The sequence below is a fragment of the Mytilus californianus genome, unplaced genomic scaffold (assembly GCF_021869535.1).
Source record: "Mytilus californianus isolate M0D057914Y unplaced genomic scaffold, xbMytCali1.0.p SCAF_11, whole genome shotgun sequence".
In the NCBI taxonomy this organism is placed as follows: domain Eukaryota; kingdom Metazoa; phylum Mollusca; class Bivalvia; order Mytilida; family Mytilidae; genus Mytilus; species Mytilus californianus.
In genome coordinates, this window is record NW_026262593.1 from 14642645 (window position 1) to 14651345 (window position 8701).

Here is an 8701-nt window from a genome sequence, read left to right on the forward strand (position 1 = left end):
CTTGAGGATCACGAAAAGAAGAAAAAAGATTATTTAGATAACGAACACATGTTGACATATCAATTATTAATAATCAATAATTTTTAGATTACATGGTAGATTGAGATCAAAAGAAAATTGCTTGAAAATATAATATAGAAATTAATATAACTAGAGGCACATATTTTATTACTTTTTGAAAGGTGTTTTGTAGATAATTTCCCTTCGGCGTCCGTTCGTTGTACTTTGCAAAAGGGTTTGCTTCTGTAAAATCTATCTTTGTATACGTATCATTGGCATTCATTTGTTTCAAATAGTTGTATCGTTTAAAAAAGATATGGATGTGAAAATTCTGTAACTGTCGGTATAAAAACTTGTTTATTTCAAGTTGTTATGTGTTGCATACAGGGGCGTAGGAGTGGGCGCCAAAACAGTTTGATATTATAAAATGAAAAATGAAAAGGGGACACTGCCAATCTTCTTGTCTATTAAACTATAGAAAAAGTGTTTTTTTTTCTTGTCACTTTTTGAAGTTTTCAACCCTCCCCACACTTTTCAGTTTACTCCTACGCCACTGGTTACACATTAACAGTATTACATTTTGTTTTAATTTGTCTCAATTTTTAGACTATAACCATGATAACAGTAAAATTATACTCAATGGAATGTTTTTGATAAATTACTTAGTTAAAGGATATATTTCTACTGCTATAAATGAAAATAATTATAATTCAATGTGCAGATGAATTTGTATTGTAAACTCACCACACCTCTCTCTCTCTCTCTCTCTCTCTCTCTCTCTCTTTATGGTGTTCAGATTGTCTTACTCTCTATCTTATATACGTATATTTAGAAAAAAAAGCTTCCTAAGAAAGATGTATTGATTAGATAATATTAATAGATTTATATATAATATATTGCTATTATATTTGTGTATATTATGCTGTAACTTGGAAGTTATAAATAATAAAAATTAATAAAAAAAATTATACTCAATTTCATATGATCAAAAGGTAATACATTTTTTTTTTATAGATTCAAATCTTAATGCGTCGGATATCTTTTTTAAAGTTCTTGTATAGTGTATTGTGAGCCTGGAGTAAATGGTTATCTCTGGTGATTAATTTTTACATGGTCCTTTGAAATTTATTTTATGGCTCTATACAACCTTCAGTGATAACAAGCTGTTCAACCAAATGTAAATACAATCGATGGATTGTCAAATAAAGAAACATGATCAAGATTTAAGTATTTTTTTCTCGCAAAATGTCAATATCAACATTTTTCTTCTCGATTATACTATCCATTAATTTTCATATACGTATCATACGTACCAATTTATAAAGTGTTATTTTATTCATTGTCCAAACCCCGAGGAAATCTACTTCAAACTGTCACTTTCATTTTCTTTTTTTCTTTATTTTTTTTGCGAGAAAAAAAGTTAATGTGTATGTGATTTTTGTTAAATACTACTTTGCTAGGATTCATGAAAACCGTTAAAAAATGGTGTACTACGTACTATACAAATAAATTCTAAGAAATCTAAAGTTTGTAAGCAGTGAAATTATGACTTGCAAATATGTTGATTTGATCATGAAAACAAAACGGCAATATATAAAATAGGACCATTGTATTGCCCGAGAAAAAAAAACATTTTCTATCGTTATTTATTAAGTGTATATGTAAAAGAAAATATTATAAGATGTTGTGATACTGTTGGGAAGTAAAATAGATTTAATAAAATGGGATACAACGGATATGGTGTATCAACTCATGAAAAAGCAAAAAGCAAAGTAACTACAATTTTATTGTTGTTCAAAATGAGGCCTTCAACGTGAAGCCCAAACTTTCATCTCACTACAAGTTCAGTTTTTTTCCATTTGAAAAACATGACATTCGAAATTGCTACAATGTATGCCTGTACTTGGGACAATTGTCGGATAACATAACTATCTATTAAATATTCTTTATCTAAATAACTACTGTCTCAAACTCTCTGCGAATTTAGGCACATGGTTATTTTTATTTTTTAAATCTCCGCAAATTGGGACCATTTGCCAAAATTATACTTGGAAAATAAATTTGTGTAAACAAACATTTAATTATGCGCAAATGGTTCATATATATATATATGATCTGACAGATTCCAAAGTGGTTGATCTTAGCTCTTACTGTAAAAATATTATCGATGGTCAAGACTATTGGTAACTTTTTTCCACATAACAGATACGTTACCGTCATGTTTTATTACCTTATCATACAAAGTGGCATTGATTCAATTTTTTCCTCCAAAACTATTCTAGAGGTACATAAGATTCTATTAATAGTCATAAATCTTGATGAAAGACTCTGAAAAGTTTATATTTTGTTCTTGAATCCTTATCTTGATTAAATACAACTGTGAAGACAAAAAAACATTACAATTAATTGTTCTTAATAAAACATGTATCAAGATATTAATCCAAATATGTTAAAATATCAATTATCAACAACTGCCCTTGTTAATTTCATATATTTTTTCAACTGTTTATATAACTTATCTTATTTTCAACTTGGATATGAACAGATCACGTATCTGTTGAGAAAACGACTTTGATATTAAAAACTCTGTTATATAGGTTCTGGACCTATTAATTATAAATAAACTTTAAATATATAATATTTGAAAAAAGAAGTAAGCGTAACGCTTAAAACTTAATCGAAACCAATAAAATAAAAGATGTAACGTATCTGTTCAAGGCATGCAACAAATACGTTACCATAGGAAACATAAATGCAACCTGAATTACAATACTTTAACATTATTTTTATCCTGGAGGTACAAAATTCAAATGTCTAATTCTAATCTACGTGTTAAGATATCTTATTTAAATTAATATATTACCACAAAATATAAGTTATATGGTTAGCTACTGACCTCCTACGGATCCATAGAGGGTTAGTCAAATTCATAGGGGATGAGGCCGAAGTCCGAATCTCCTATGGATTTTACTAACCCTCTATGAATCCGTAGGGGTCAGTAGTGAACCGTATAACGAATATATCACACACGGGATTTTTCCTGCTAAGTTATGTATAAAAGTAAGCAATGAAAAAAAATAACATTAATCGATGACGTCACCATCGCGACGTCATGAACCCCATATGAAATCTACTGACCCAATACGGAACCATAAGGGGTCACCACGTGACGGCGTTAAACCAATCATAACGTCATAATTTATCAGAGGTGCGATAAATTAAAATATCCAGTTAAAAGCAATACAATTACCTAATTTGACGTTGTCCTTCATATGTCTTCGAAAATTGCATCTCATAACTTGGTGTATTGGTGATATTATTCATTGATCATTGAACAAAACAAAAATATATTAAAGACCATGTGGTCAGTTGTTGTAATTTTTTACTCTATATAGTTTTGTCGAGTTTAAATACCGAATATGGATTATTTATTTAGGATAATCCTAGAATTTGATTTTCTTTCGCCGGTGAGCATCATATGAAAATCAAGCAAAATCTCTCCCGTTAGGGGTTCAGTATCATAACATCATAAAATATACGAGAAGAACATAACCCGTATCGTAACTATATCCGTTCTGAATAAGTCTGTTTAAAGGTTTGGTTAGCTTTTGAGGTGAATGACGACATTTTTGTGCTTTGTATAGAATATTACCATAAAATTAAAAAAGATTGGATGTGAAATACCTAAACATATAAGATGTCTGCACGTCGATTTATATTTACGAATGGTGTCCTTGTACCGATGATTAAATTTAGTAAATGTTTTGACAAGTTTGTGATATCGAAAACCCTGGTGTAATAAATTTTCAGTAATACCGAGATTTCTTTCGTTAAAATCATATACGTTGTTACATACACGAGCGAATCGAAAACGTTGAGATATATAAACACCATAAGATGGTGGGTGACAAGGGAACGTCACCATCTAAAAATGGATAATTAACAATAGGAAATGAAAAATCATTTCTTTTATCGAAATTTTGATATTAAGCTTCCCGTTAAAGATATAGATAATTTATGAAGATCCAGGAAAAGACAGTGTTCATTGTTAGTATACATTAGATTTATTTAAAGTCAGTTCAGCAGGATAAATCTCTTTTGTGTACATACTGAAGTAGTCATTATTGAGATCCAATATATCATCCAAATATCTTAAAGTGTTATTAAATTTTTGTATCAGATGTTATTTTGATGGGTCTTTGCTGATTTTAGTCATAAATTGTAACTTGTAAAAATACAGAAACAGGTCCGCAATAAGTGGTGCACAGTTAGTCCTCATTGGAATTCCGATAACTTGACGATATACGAAATCTCCATAGCGAACAAAAATGTTATCCAGTAAAAATTCAAGTGCAGTTATCGTATCAAAGTAGGTTCAATTCACATAGTTCTTTTGGTTTGTTGTTATTAAAATGACCTAAAATAGTTTGAACATATATATTCCCTTACTGACTTTTTAAATGCCCATTTAATTAGGTGTGTAAAATTTTTCTTAATGAGATTATGAGGCAAAGTGGTATATAGGGTAAAACAAACAAAACTTTGAACAGATTCGAAATCACCAATATGAGCTTCCAACGAATTTCTGACACTCCAAAAGTAATTAATTTCACTGTTTTCCAAGGCCTTTTTTGAACAATTTATTACCAGGATTTTGATTGTACCAAATGTACTAGTAAGTAGAATAGACAGTTTAGTAGTGGAACAATGGCTTGAAGACGAAATAAATCTATATTTGTAAGGTGTTTTATGCAGCTTTGGAAGCCAGTATATAGTTGGAACGTTCATGTTATTCGGTTCTGCTTGTAAAGAGGTAGCTAAACGTTTGTGTTTGTTACAGATGTCATTTTCAGAAAATGGAGTTAGTTAGAATATTGGTGAATTCATGATTTCCTTTTGCAGAACTTCAATGTAAAATTTACGTCAAACAATAATGACATTATTGTCAGCCTTATCAGCCGGGACAAAAACAAATTCCTTGGCGAGTTCTTTTAAATACGAGAAATAGGGCTATTATGGTTGTTGTTAGGAGTAAAATGTTCTTTAAAATGTTTAATGCGAATATCAACTATGTTCATAATTACTGAATTAAAAAAAAGAATCTATGGATTTTTTGTCAGCTTTTCTCGCTTTATCCATTTCGTGCAGTAAGTACGGAGTGACCTTCTTTCAAAGACGAAATACCCAATTTGAACTTGACGTAATTCTTCAGTTTACCCCATGTTCGTTTTTTTAAAATATGCTCTAATATTCGATTTTTGACAACTGGTTCACTAAAATGTATCTAAACTCTTAAATTGTGGATTTTTTTTATTCAGTACATTTTCAATTCTTATAACAAAAAAATATGGAAGCTAAATTATTTGAAAAGTATTGTTATTAATAAAAAACAAACGAAAATTCAACTATGACTAAACGGATTTTTCGTTCCGTATTTAAAAATTTATTGTCCCGTAATCATGTAATATTATATGTTCAAGCCGGTTTAGAACCGATTTTGCTTGATTCTGTTCTTTGTCGGTCATATGACCGGCGCCTGTTTTTTATTGAGAAACAAGCATCTATCCTATATCCTTTCATTTTCATAGCTGGTTTCTGGCTTCATGGAGTAGTGTTTGTGCAATGCTCTAGCTCTACAAAATACTGTGAAGACCAATTTTATTGGTCTCATTTTCTACTATTTTGCAGGACACGAGTTTATAATTACTTAGTAGTTTATGAACTGAGAGATGAATTTTGGAAGCAGCTACAATACCAGGAAAATTGGCATATATCAAATACATAGATGGATTTTGGGACAAATCTTATGTGTTTCAATAGAGTTTAATTTTAGGCTTGATTTTGACTGCTCTTTTCATTTGAAGTTGCATGTGTCTCCTATCAAAAAGGTTATCGGTATCATAAAAGTTAAATCACTTGAAAGAACGACCATTTTATTCTGAGGTAGGGGGCTGGCAGGTTTTGGATGTACAGAAAATGATTATTCTGACCGCCTTTAGTTGGAAATAAAATATTTTGACCTCATCAGATTTGCTAGCCCCATCCCCTTAATAATACAATGGTTTTCCCCTTAAAATCGTTGCCGGAGAAAAAATGTTTTGAGGTGTGTTCAGTGGTATTTCTAAGGTGTTGTGAATAGACCAACCGTACTGAACGTTAGAAGAAGAAAAATCATCACCAAAGGAATGTAACTGATGGGACAGACAGTACCCGTAACATTGAGTTGAACTGTTAGGTCTAGGATGGGAATCACACATAGAATAATCACAAAATCCCATCGAGTTCTAGGATTCCGTGACGCAACATATGTAAGTGTCCAAAGGACATTAAAGCACAGTCCTTAACATCGCTAGTGCACATCAACACCCGGAGAATGCCTCTGCAGTAATGGATCTATTACCTTGTTGAAGAGCCAAAAGGCGAGCTGCCAGATTTGCAACCTCAAAATACAGTCAAGAACCAGGGACAGTGACGGAACATCATTCAAACCCTTGGATAGCAGACTTTAGATTGAAGGCGGAATACCAAAAGACTGACGATGTTCTACAAAGCATAATATTGTACAAGTATGACTGTACCTGTAATAAACTTTTTTCAAACGGAATAGCACACCCTAATTTGTACGGTAATGTTGTTTACGATCCGGGTAAAAAGTAAAATAACAAAAATACCGAACTCCACATCATAGGTAAAAATGTAAAAAATAGGGGTACAGCAGTCAACATCGTGTTATAATACTTTAAGGCCTGGTGAGCTATTCAAAGTGATGGAAATCACTCATGGAAAGATTGGAAAAGTAGTTTGAATAAATATATTAAGGTATGGTGTGAACAAATAAAAAAGAACAATATAGCACTATTGCTGACAATTGCATTAACTACATGTCTTGAGAAGGATTGACACTTTTCAGTAGATAAAATGAGCTAATGCGAATCCCTTAGTTTGCACAACAATTTCGTTTAAATTACAATTTCATATCGTAAGCAAATAATATTCCCTGCTACATGTTTCACCTTTTACTTTTTATCTTAAAAGTTTAGAAACAGAAGAAATTACCAAATAAAGATTCTTTTAATAAGGTTTATCAATTGTCCTTGTAGTTGGACCAACATATAAACTTGAATGTTGATGGAATCTGATGTTCAGTAGTTGTCGTTTGTTGATGTGGTTCATAAGTGTTTCTCGTTTCTCGTTTTTTATATAGATTAGACCGTTGGTTTTCCCGTTTGAATGGTTTTACACTAGTAATTTTTTGGGGCCCTTTATAGCTTACTGTTCGGTGTGAGCCAAGGCTCCGTGTTGAAGACCGTACTGTGACCTATAATGGTTTACTTTTATAAATTTTGACTTCGATGGAGAGTTGTCTCATTGGCACTCATACTACATCTTCTTATATCTATTGAAACTAAGATCTATATATTGTCTCCAAACAGTAATCTAAAAGGTTGTTTAGGGGCATTTTGTAAGTTGAAACATAGGTATACTATTTTTCTCCTCAAAGAACTGCTTATTGATTTTGAAAAAAAATATTATGATTATATGACACTGAAGATTAAAAGTTGTAGAGTGTATTTTAAATCAATATATAATTTAATATTTTCAAGAAAAGGGTATTGAAAATGTATCTTTTCAACATAAAAAAGTAAAAAAAAATATTTTATTGAAATGGGGATTCATTCTTTATTGCAAAAATACACTTCCTGTATTCAAATGACTAATATTGTTAAAAGACATTTGATGGAGATTTTTATTTTAATCGGATTGCTCAAGTTATATATAAAGAGTTTTGAAATTTTACTTACTGTTTCAAACCAATTACTGACCAGTTTAACCTGAATTTTTGATCAATTACAGATGAGGATTGCACCGATTTATAAAGTAAAATATACCTTACTTAAATACCTTTTCATTTCTAGATTTCAAATTTTGTTTTTTTCTTGGGAAAAAAATCCTATTCCTTAATCATTTATCTTTCATACATAATTTATAGAATCACTTCATGATTTCCTTGATAGAGGAGTGCTGCTCACAAGGACGCTATTAAACCAAGAGTTCCAAATGGTGAAGTTGAAATCATCCCTTCATAAATTTTACGGACGCCATCACGAGTTGGTTGACCGTTATGGAATAACCGTTTCACAGATGATATCGGATATGTTCCTTATGTCTTAACTACATTACCCTTCCCTTTTCACGAAAGTGACCTACCGAATTAGACTATTTACCGGATTTGTAATAACATAAGCAACACGACGGGTGCCACATGTGGAGCAGGATCTGCTTACCCTTCCGGAGCACCTGAGATCATCTCCAGTTTTGGTGGGTTCGTGTTGCTTAGTCTTTAGTTTTCTATGTTGTGTCATCTGAACTATCATTTGTCTATTTATTTTTGGCCATGGCGTTGTCAGTTTGTTTTCGATCTATGAGTTTGACTGTCCCTCTGGTATCTTTCGTCCCTCCTTTATGTATTGTAGATCAAAAGTAATCAACAATGAATAAATCTATCATTTCAATGTATATACATTTGTGTATTCAATAATGAGGTCAAGTATTTGTGTATTGAGATGTATAATGAAGGGTCTGTTTAATTATGTAAGACTGAGGGTGATTAATAATTTGGTCAATATGATCGGCATTTAAGGAGGTGGTACATTGTAATGAAGGCCACACATTGTCTCTGATTGTTTGGTGATAATAGAAG